This window comes from Apodemus sylvaticus, chromosome X, assembly GCF_947179515.1.
Source record: "Apodemus sylvaticus chromosome X, mApoSyl1.1, whole genome shotgun sequence".
NCBI lineage: Eukaryota > Metazoa > Chordata > Mammalia > Rodentia > Muridae > Apodemus > Apodemus sylvaticus.
This window is the reverse complement of record NC_067495.1, coordinates 63,001,513-63,013,644: the sequence shown is the minus strand read 5'-3', so window position 1 is coordinate 63,013,644 and position 12,132 is coordinate 63,001,513.

Here is a 12,132-nt window from a genome sequence, read left to right as displayed (position 1 = left end):
GTCTCTCTACCAAGCCCTGGTTGTCCTGGGACTTATTTACACCGGGCAGATCCACCTATCTCTGCCTCCCAAGTGCTGGAATTAAAAAGCATGCACCACCACACCTAGCTCTAAAATACTTTTTGTTTGCTTGGTTGATTGAGACAAGGTTTCACTATGTAGCGCCGGTTGGCCTGGAACTCACTATGTAGGTCAGGCAAGCCTTGAACTCAATGTTCCTCCGGAATCTGCCTCCCAAGTGCTGAGATTAAAGGTATGCATCACCACAAGTGACTAAAACAGTTTTGTTTTGCTTTGTTTTTTAGGATTTTGATTTTATTATATATAAATATAGGTGTTTTGCTTGTATGTCTCTGTGGGTACCATATGCTTACCTGATACTCCCCAGGACCAGAAAAGGGTATCAGATCCCTTTGAACTAGAGTTGGTCTTGAGAACTAAACTTAGGTCTTCTGCAAAAGCAGCTAGCACTTTTAGCAGATAAGCCATATCTCCAGTCCCCTAAAAGTTTTAATACTTAACAAGAGTTCCTCACTTGAGTTAAATGCAATTTTAAACTACACTGGAACTTCTGGCTCTACAATAAGATGACATAAGCTCACTTTGCTTTGTTTCTCTCCATGAAGTTCAGTTATATGTCCTAGACAGAAAATAAGAAAATAAAAATAGACTGGCTAAGGACTCCAAGACTTGAGGAGCAACAATGTTTATCTCCCACAGACCAACAGATACCCCTAGACTGAGTGACAAGAACAGAAAAAGGGGGATACTGGGAGTGAGGAAGTTTTCTATAAGCAAGAGACTGGGAAAAGAGCAGCCCAGCAGGTGTCTAGCAGGAAGACCTAAGCCTAGCTCCGCAGCATAAGCTCCAGCTGGTGGTCTTGGACTTTGCAGCATCAAAGTTCCAAGCTGTCTCCATCCCTATCTAAAGTAGAGCCTCCCTCCATCAGGGAGCGATGTTTTCTTGTAGCAGTGACAGCAAAACCTTGTGGTTCCCAGCCTTGCACTCAGCAACATAAGGAGACCCTAGTGCAACTAGCTGCTACCCCCAGAATGTTACCCAGCAAAATCAGGCAGCTCAGAGCTTAAAAGGCCTTCTGTTTCTGTAAATAGAACCATCAAAGTCTAGAACAGGAGTCCCAGGAAAAGCAGAAGAATGAAGTAGAGTGAAATAATATTGCAAGAGTCAGAAAATGAAACTGTTGTTGGGAACACAGCCCACAAGAGCAGACCAGAACCTACATGCTGAACCTAAATAAACATGGTGACTGTATGTTGAAATAAAAGAGATTTGGCTGGACAGATGATGGCTCAGCAGATAAGAGCACTGACTGCTCTCTCAAAGGTCCTGAGTTCAAATCCCAGCAACCACATGGTGGCTCACAACCACCCAAAATGACACCTGATGCCCTCTTCTGGTGTGTCTGAAGACAGCTACAGTGTACATGCATATAATAATAAATAAATCTTTTAAAAAATTTTTAAAAAGAAATAAGAGATTTATTTTCAAAATATATTTTATGTTATGTATGACTGTTTTCCCTACATGTATACCATAGGCATGCCTGGTGCTAGTAGATGGCAGGAGAGGGCAATGGGTCCCCCCTGGAACTGGAGTGAGGATAGCTGTAGATCATCATATGAATGCTGGGAATTGACCCTGGATCATCTGCAAGAGCAACAAGTGCTGCAAACTCCTGAATCAAGGTCAAGATATACCAAACATGGGATGGGGAGATGGCTCAGCAGTTGTGAGTGCTTACTACTCTTCTAGAGATCAGTTCAATCCCCGGCACCCACATAGTAGGCCTCACAAACACCTATAACTCTAGCTCCAGAGAGATCTGACACCTCTGGCCTTTGAGAACATCTGCGCTTGTATGAGCAAACACACACACAAACACACACACACACACACATACAAAATAATTCTTGTCTAGGTATTGGTGGCATATGCCTTTAATCCCAGAAGTTGCAAGGCAGAAACAGATGGATCCCTGTGGGTTTGAGGCCAGCTTGGTCTACAGTGCTAGATCAGGGACAGCCAGGACTGTTAGAGAAAGAAACCCTGTCTCCATAAAACAAAATGATGGTGATGATGATAATGATGGTGGTGGTGGTGATGGTGATAATACCATTTTTTTTAACGTTTACAAAAGAGCTATCTAAACTGAAACATCCAAGATGCTCATTGAAAATAACTCATCCTAAGGAGCCTGACAAATCACAACTGGCATGAGACAAACCAGTGAACTTCGACCTATAGGAAGATGAGTCCAACAATGCAACAATTTGACAAAACCTTTAAAAATCACTAAAACATAAATATGCCTGGAGAGTTGCTCGGCAGTGTAGCACTTGCCTTGCATGCAGGAGGCCCTGGGTTCAATCCCCAATCCTGACATTTTAAAAATCAATAAATGTACAGACCTGTAATCCCAGCCCCTGGGAGGGGTGGAGGGCAGACAGATTTTCAGAAGATTGAAAATTGAAGGCCTGCCAGGCTGTAGAGTGACTTCAAGCATGGATAATTCACTGAGACGCCATTTTGGCAGTATTGGGAATTTGAGGCAAGTGCTTTACCACCAAGCAGGAGCCTTGAACTTTAAAAAAAAAATATTTTTAAAGGACAAAAAAATCTCAGCAAATAAATATGAGAGATGGTTTAGAAGCTAAGAGCATATCCTATTCTTGTAGAAAGCCTGACTTCAATTCCAGCTCACAACTGCCTGGATATGCAGCTCCAGGGAATCTGACACCATCTTCTGACCTCTGGAAAGTACACACATATACATCACAAAGCACACACGCACATGCGTGTGTACACACCACACACACACACACACATCTTTTAAAAGCTAAACTTTTGCCGAGCAGTGGTGGCACATGCCTTTAATCCCAGCACTTGGGAGGCAGAGGCAGGTGGATTTCTGAGTTCGAGGCCAGCCTGGTCTACAAAGTGAGTTCCAGGACAGCCAGGGCTATACAGAGAAACCCTGTCTTGAAAAAAACCAAAAAAAAAAAAAAAAAAAAAAAAAGCTAAACTTTCCTTGAGCTGGTGAGATGGCTCAGTGGTTAAGAGCACTGACTGCTCTTACAGAGGTCCTGAGTTCAAATTCCAGCAACCACATGGTGGCTCACAGCCATCCACAATGGAGTCTGACACTCTCTTCTGGGGTGTTTGAAGACAGTTACAGTGTACTTACATATAATAATAAATAAATCTTTAGCCAGGCAGTAGTGGCACACACCTTTAATCCTAACACTTGGGAGGCAGAGGCAGGCAGATTTCTGAGTTTGAGGCCAGCCTGGTCTACAGAGTGAGTTCCAGGAGAAACCCTGTCTTGACAAACCAAAAAAAAAAAAAAAAGCTAAACTTTCAAAGATCATTGGATAGACTCAATAGTAGATGGAAATTACATGGGTACAATATATGATAATACTTATGCCAACCACTAAAACCACTACACATAATAACATATGTGTGGGTATAAAAAGAAAAGCCTTCAGCACAGCAAAGGAAGGAGTGACAGCCTTCAGAAAGGGGAAAATAATCATTGCCACATCTATATTTAACATAGGATTAACATTCAGAATGCAAAAACAGTTTTAAAAAGTAAACACCGTGAGCTGGAGAGATGGCTCAGCAGTTAAGAGCACCGAGTTCAATTCCCAGCAACCACATGGTGGCTCACAACCATCTGTAATGGGATCCGATGCCCGCTTCTGGCACGCAGACATATATGCAGGCAGAATGTTGTATACATAATAAATAAGTAAATCTTTAAAAAAAATTAAGAGCTAGAGAGATGGCTCAGCGGTTAAGAGCACTGACAGCTCTTCCAAAGGACCTGAGTTCAAATCCCAGCAACCACGTGGTAGCTCACAACCTTCTGTAATGAGATCTGATGCTCTCTTCTGGTGTGTCTGAAGACAGCTACGGTGTACTTACAACTAATAAATAAATAAATCTTTGGGCCGGAGCAAGCGAGGCCGGAGTAAGCAGAGGTTCTGAGTTCAATTCCCAGCAACCACAGGATGGCTCACAACCATCTAGGGGTGGTGACATGCTCCTTTATTCCCAGAACTCAGTATTTGGAGATAGGTAGATTAAGGGTTCAGATCATCCTTGCCTACACCTCAACTTCAAGGCCAGTCTGAGCTGTAAGAAACTCTTCCTCAGCCGGGCAGTGGTGGCGCACTCCTGTAATCCCAGCAATCTGGGAGGCAGAGGCAGGCAGATTTCTGAGTTCGAGGCCAGCCTGGTCTACAGAATGAGTTCCAGGACAGCCAGGGCTATTCAGAGAACCCATGCCTCCAAAAAAAAAAAAAGAAAGAAAGAAAGAAAAAAGAAAGAAAGAAAGAAAGAAAGAAAGAAAGAAAGAAAGAAAGAAAGAAAGAAAGAAAGAAAGAAAGAAAGAAAGAAAGAAACTCTTCCTCAAAAGAGACAGAAGAATACAGAAAAGGACCTGGGGAAAATCAATGAATCCAAAGTTGGTTCTCAAAAAAAAAAAAATCAATAAAATTGTCTAAACTCTAGCAAGACTAATAGAGATAAAGGGAGAGACAACATTAATTAGCAGTATCAGAAATGAACAGGAGTATCACTACCAATCCTACAGCCAGTAACAGAAGAACAAGAAAATGGAGTGACATGGTGTGCATGTGTGCCACACTTAAAAGAACTGCAGTGCCGGGCGATGGTGGCGCATGCCTGTAACCCCAGCACTCTGGGAGGCAGAGGCAGGCAGATTTCTGAGTTCAAAGTCAGCCTTGTCTACAGAGTGAGTTCCAGGACAGCCAGGGCTACACAGAGAAACCCTGTCTCAAAAAAAAAAAAAAAAAAAAAAAAAAAAAAAAAAAAAAAATCCAACAAAAACAAAAAAAAAACAAAAACAAAAAAAAAACAAAACCAAAAAAAACAAAAAACAAACTTGATTTTTGATGTAGAAATTTAGATTACTGATCTCTCTCTCTCTCTCTCTCTCTCTCTCTCTCTCTCTCTCTCTCTCTCTCTCTCTCTGCCATTTTTGTGAAACATGAGGTGATAAAGTCACTTCCCAAGTATTACATATCACCCTGATCCTGACATCTGGTTCCAACAAAGGCTATATACAGAACAAAAAAACAGAAGATCAAAATATTTCCTGAGCCAAGTGTGGTGGCACACAGCCTCAATTCAAGCACTCGAGAGGCAGAGGTAAGTAGATCTTGGTGAGTTTGAAGCCAGCTGGTCTAAGTATTGAGTTTGGGGACAGCCAGATCTACACTGTGAGACCTTGTCTCGGGAATATTTCTGGAACTTAAGTGAAACATTCTAAACAAAAATTAAGAAGACCAATCAATCCAACAACACATAAAAGGAAGCCTACACTGTGCCCAAGTGGGGTATCTGTTGAAATGCAAAGCGGATTCAGCATTCAAAGTTCAGTCAAGTGCTGTAAATGCTGCACACTCTGGAACCCAGCAGTTGGGAAAGTGAGGCATCTGAAATTCTAGGCCAACCCCGGGCTGCACAGCAACAACTATTTTCTAAAACAAAACAACAACAACAACCTCACTCAGAACTACACATGCAGATTATCCCAGCCACGTGGGAGGCAGAAGAATAACTCCACTCCAGTTCAAAAGAAACCTTGGCAGCACCGCGGTGAGATCTTGCCTCAGAAAATATCAAATAAAAGTAACATTTTTAAAACTCAGGATATGCTAGGCTTGGTGGCACATGCCTTTGATCCCAGCACTAGGGAAGCCAAGGCCAGTAGAGCTCTGAGAATTTGAGGCCAGCCTGGTCTACATAGCAAGTTCCATGACAGCCAGGGATACATGGTAAGACCCTGTCTCAAAAACAAAAAACAAAAAACAAAAAACAAAAAACAAAAAAAAAAGGAAAGACAGGAGCTGGAGAGCTGGCTCAGTGGTTAAAATCACTTGATGCTCTTGCAGAGGACTCAAGTTTGGTTCCCAGCACCCACATATGGCACATAACCACCTGTAACTTCAGTTTCAGGGGATCTGACACCTTCTTCAAGCACATACATGGTGCACATACATATGTGCAGACAAACACTTAAATGCATAAAAAGTAAGTGATCAGGGAGGAAAATGGTAGAGCCAAGCATGTGACCTCAGTGGTAGAGCACTTGTCTAGCATTGGCATAGCCCTGGTACCAACCCTATCATGTAAGACAAACAAATTCTAAGAGTATCCTCCTTAATGGAGATCAATTAAATGCTTTCCCTCAAGGCTATGATTTGCCTGTCTGTTTGGGGGGCAGTTTTGCTTTGTGCCTGGACCAGAATTCCCTGTGTAGACTCACTGGTCTTCTGCTTACAGCAACCTGCCTCAACAATCCTGCCACAGCTCCCCAAGTGCTGGGCTTATAGGTGTGCACCAGCACACTCTGTTTGAGACAGGATGTTGCTATGTAGCTCAGGCTATCCTTTAGACATGAACCAGTCAGCATTCTTTGTTTTTAATTTATTAGTTATTTATATGTATTCACATGTGTTAATATGTATAGACACGTGCACAGACTACAATAAGGCCTTTGACCCCCTGGAACTGGAATAACAGGTGGTTGTGAGCCATCTGACTTGGGCGTGAGAAACAGACTCCAATTCTCTGCAAGAGCAGCGCAGGCTGAACCAACTCTCCATCACTGACCATTCTTATACACGGTAGCACTATAAGTCACAGCCCCCGTAGTAAAGCAAGACAAGCAATAAAAGGCATGCCAGTCAGAAAGAGAATGATCTCTAAAAGTTCTGAATGTGATGGTCTATGTAGAAAACCCCAAGGAATCTACAAAAATACTCACAAGCCAACAACCCAAAGCAATCATATTTCCATATGCTATCAAGACACAAGACACTAAAATTTAAAACATAATACCACTCATCACTACTACATCTATTATTTATTTATTTATAAGAAGTTATTTATTTATAAAACCAGAGGCACTTGGTAGTATAGTTCAGTTGGTAGAGCTATCATGTAACATGTATGAAGGCCTAGGTTCCAGTACCATACAGACTGAGGGCCATGACACATACCTATAACCCCAGCAGTTGGGAGGTGGAGCAGGGGGATCAGGAGTTCAAGACCATCCTCTACATAAGGAGTCAGAGGCCAGCTTAGGGTCTGTGGAAGCCTGTCTCAAAATTAATTAATGTGTTAAATTAAATCTGGTCAGGATCTAAGTGCTAAAAATTAGAAAGTGCTGAGGGAAGATCAAAAGGAAAAAGGAATCCATAAATTTAATGGCATTTCTATAACGATCTCTTTGTAGATTATAAGCATTTTAAAATTGACATGGTAAATCCCAGCACTGGGGAAACAGAGGCAGGAGGACTCTAAGCTAGTGGCCAGCATCTACATGGCAGGCATCCCCACATTTCCATGGAAAAGGCCGGGTGAAGGGGCACATGCCTTTACTGCCTGCACTCAGGACACTGAAGCAGGTGAGCTCTGTGAGTCCCAAGCCATACTGTTCTACATATGACTTCTAGGCCAACCAGGGCTACATAGCAAGACCCCTATCTTTAAAAAAAGGTTTACATGGAAGAAGAAAAAAATAAAAATTACATGGACAGATAGAGGAACCACAGTGGCTAAAAGAATAAATGTGGCTTAAAGAAGAATGGGGTGAATGGATTGCTATGATGGACAGTAAGGTTTTCCTCCAGAGATACTGGAGGAAAGAGACACAGGAATTAATACACAGAATGAAGAAACCAGATGCAAACTCATACAGTGCAGCCAGATGATCTTGACAAAGGTGCAAAGATGATTTAAAGTACAAAGGATAGCCTTTTCAAGTAATGGTAAATGAGCAAAAACATAGGCCTGGAAACACACACACACACACACACACACACACACACACAGAGAGAGAGAGAGAGAGAGAGAGAGAGAGAGAGAGAGAGAGAGAGAGAGAGAGAGAGAGAGAGAGAGAGAAGGGGTAGAAAAAAGCAAAAAGCAAAATCTAAGGCTAGGTAAAGAATTCTTAGACTTATACTAAAAATAAATTCATAAAAGAAAAATTAATAAAAAATCTTGCCAATATTAAAACATTTTGCTCTATGAAAACCCATGTGAAGAGAATATGAAAAACTAGAGAAAGGTCATAGAGCTAATTACATTCCTCAGACCATGGAGGGGGAACAGGGGGAGGGGGATCAGCCATTGCCCACCTGCGGGCGGGGGAGGCCCAGAACACATAGACACATTCCCTGGCCCGAAGTTGGCCACTTACAGACAAGGGAAGTCCTGGCCACCTCATTCCCAAAAGACCAACCAGTGTAAAAGTCACACTGTTCTGCCAAACACATTGTACCTAATGGCTGCTGCTCTGCAAACTGTATAAAAACTGACCGAACAGGCTGCGTGGAGTCATTCTCTCTCTCTCTCTCCTTTGTGTGCAGGAAGACCCCAGCATGCTGGAACAATAAAATTCCTCTTGCTTTTGCATTGATTCCCAGCTCACTGGAGGGTGATGGTGGTGGTGGTGGTGGTCCTCCAGTAAGGGTAAGTTAAGGCTCGCCAGAGTCTTATACTCCCTACCCTCCTTCCTGCTTCTCCCTTTCCTCCTGTACCCCTCTTCCCCTAGCCTCTCTCTCCTTCCCCCTTAATTTAGGTGTCTATGCATGTTCACCCACAGTGCTATGGTGTGGTACTCCTATGACAGTCAGGGGACTTAGAGGAATCTGGGTCCTTTATTGCTCTCATCCACTATGTGTAACCCAAGGCTCAAACTCAGGCTCTGAGACCTGGTGACAACTGCCTTTACCCACCATCTCAAAGGCCTACTGGCATGAATTGTGAGTCGATCTGTCTCCCTTCAAACCCCCAGACTGCCCTGGAAATCACTATGCAGGTCAAGTTAGGCCAGCAAGGTCAGACCAGACTGGAATGGCACAGCATCACTTCAGGCAACCCAGAACCCATGACCCTACCCCTGGATCAGTACTAGACAATATATTAATGGTGGGATTATACACCAGCTGAACTAGGCTGCCCTCCTTCCCATGGCAAGAACTGTATACAGGAGCTTCACAAAAAGAAAGTTACCATCCATCATCCAAACTTGGAAAGCCCTTTCCCCATATGGCTCACAGACTTAACCTGCAGGCACTACTATACTCCAGCCCTATAGTGCAGTCCTTCAGTGCAACCCATTTGCCCCCTTTCAATATACTTAATTTTTTAACGTTTCCATTGAAAAGGAATCTGCAAATCACCTATTTGACAATGGACTGGAGTCCTAGCATGTGTAATGAATTTTCCATATTTAACAATAAAAACCAAACCATCTAATTAGAAAATGGACAAAAGACACACATAGAAGTATCACTGAAGAGGATATATAGATGACAAATCAGTACATGAGAAGATCATCAATGCCACCAGCCATCAGGGAAATGCTACCAAAACCACAACTTGCTATATACTCATCAGATTCATACACACAGACCACCACCAGCAGCAGCAGCAGCAGTAGCAAAAACATTTAGAAGGCAGAGGCAGAAGGATTACAGCAAGCTCAAGGCCAGCCTAGTCTACATAGTAATTGTCTTAAGTAAACAAAATAAAATAAAACAATGAGAATACCAGATGCTAACAGAGGAACTGAATCACTCTCTCGAATGGCTAATTCTAAAAAGAATACAGAGGCAAGAATAGTTATGCCTGCAGTTCCAGCACTTGGGAGGTGAAGGCAGCAAGATCAGGAGTTCGAGGTCATCCTTGACTACTGAGTTAGTCACTGTTCTATTAATGTGAAGAGACATCACGACCAAACAACTCTTAGAAAAGAAAACAATTAATTGGAGGCTTGCTTCCAGTACTGTCACGGCAAGGAGCATTGTGGTATGCAAGCAGGTGCTGGAGCATTAGCTGAGAGCTACATCCTGATCTGTCAACAGAGAGACAGGCAGACAGACAGACTCTGGACTTTACATGGACTTTTGAAACCTCAAAGCCCACCCCCAGTGATACACTTCTTCCAACAAGGCCACGCCTTCTAATCTTTCTAATCCTTTCAAATAGTGCCACTCCCTGGTGACCAAGCATTCAAATATACAAGCCCATGGGGGCCATTCTTATTCAAACCCCCACATTCCAGTCCCTGGACTCCATAGGCTTACAGCCATATCATAACACAGAAATACATTCAGTCCAATTTCAAAAATCGCCATAGTCTATAACAGTCTCAACACTGTTTTAAAATCCGAAGTTCAAAGTCTTTTCTGAGACTAAATGCAATCTCTTAACAGTAACCCTCTGGAAAATTAAAATTAAAAAGTATATCACATATTTCCAACATACAACGGCAAATGGCACAGAGTGTATGTACATTACCATTCCAGAAGAGGGGGAAGGGAACATAGTGTGAAAATATTAGACCAATCAATATCAAAATCCACCTGGGCAAACTCCAAACTCAGCATCTCCTTGTCAAAGCTCTTCAGATCTCCTGCTCCTTTCAGCTTTGTTGACTATAACACACTTCTCCCCAGCCTTGGGCAGGTTCCACTCCCTGCTAACAGCAGGTGGCCCAGGCTTTCCAGGCTTTAACTTCACACCTTCACACAATGACCTCTCTGGCCCTCCGTGCAGGGACACCCCTGACACATGCCTGGACTCTGGCTTTCCTTAGCTGTAAAAAGATTCCATAACCCCTTTCTTTCAGCTTTGCCTCTAAAGCCGGAACCACATGGCTGAAGCTGCCAAGTTCTACTGCTTGTTGGGGCTGGAACATGGCCCCCTTGTTCTATTACATCTGAATCAGCTGCCTGTTGTTGATGGTTTCCTTCACTGCCTAAGCTTTTCTTTATTTTCACAAATTGGAAGCTGAACTGGGTGGAGTCTTGTCCTGAGGTCACCACTCCCTTTATTCCATTTAGCATCAGGCTTTTCTTTAAATTTTTTTATCTCTTTGAGCATGGGACTTGGCTCCAAAATTACTTTTCCTGATGTTTCTTTTCTCCTCAAACTGTATAGTTTGTGTTTTTACTTGCCCAGCTTGCTCCTTTTCATTATAAATGTGTATAACACTGACCACTAGTAACCACACTATAGAGTGACTATAGACACTATAGAGTCAATACTAGGCTGTCTTGAATTCTTCTCTGCTGATGCCATAAGTCGCCCCAATTTGTCAATTTAGCCTCAGGCAGATTTTTAGGACAAGGGCAAAACAGCAACACATTCTTTGCCAAAATATCGTAAGAGCAATCTGTAGGCCACTTACTAATATTCTTCCCCCTCTGAAACTTCTTGAGCTGGGCCCCCAAAGTTCAAATTGCCTTCAAAACTGTTTCCCATGCTTCTACTAGGATGACACATTAAGCCCCAGTTAAAAATGTCCAACCATTTTTCTAGTCCAAAGTCCCAAAGTCTTCCACATTTTTCTAACAAGCAGAATGAGGTCAGGCCTGTCACAGTAATACCCCAGCCCCTGGTACCAACTTCTGTCTTAGTCACAGTTCTATTACTATGTAGTAAATTTAAGGCCAGCCTGGACTACAAAGAGACCCTGTCTCAAAACAAAAAAAAAAAAAAAAGAAAGAAAAGAAAAGAAAGAAAGAAAGAAAGAAAGAAAGAAAGAAAGAAAGAAAGAAAGAAAGAAAGAAAGAAAGAAAGAAAAGAAAAAAAGAAAAGAAAAGAAAAGAAAACACACAGAGAGAGACACACACATATGCACAAAGGGAGAGGAATGCAATAAATATATGAAAAATGTTCAAGGTCAATTAGCTATCAGGGAAATGCAAAACAGCAATCATAGTCCTGAGAGCTTGGAGTTTATAAAGAATGAAAAGATAATGAACATGTGGCATGCATATATAAGGGAGATTTATTTAATCTTAAATAAGAAATCATATTGTTTGCATAAAAACGGATAGATAGAAATCATGTTAAGCAAAATAAGCCAGATGAATAAACCAGACTCAGAAAAAGACAATGTTCGATGTTTTCTCCCACATGTAGATTCTAGAGTTCTTTTTAAAGACTTGGTTTGAAGATGCTCAGTGATAGTTTATGTACCATATGTAAGTTCATTCACCAGCCTCTCCACACACACACTATATCTGGGATTAACTAAAACTGAAATGACTGAGCACACCCGT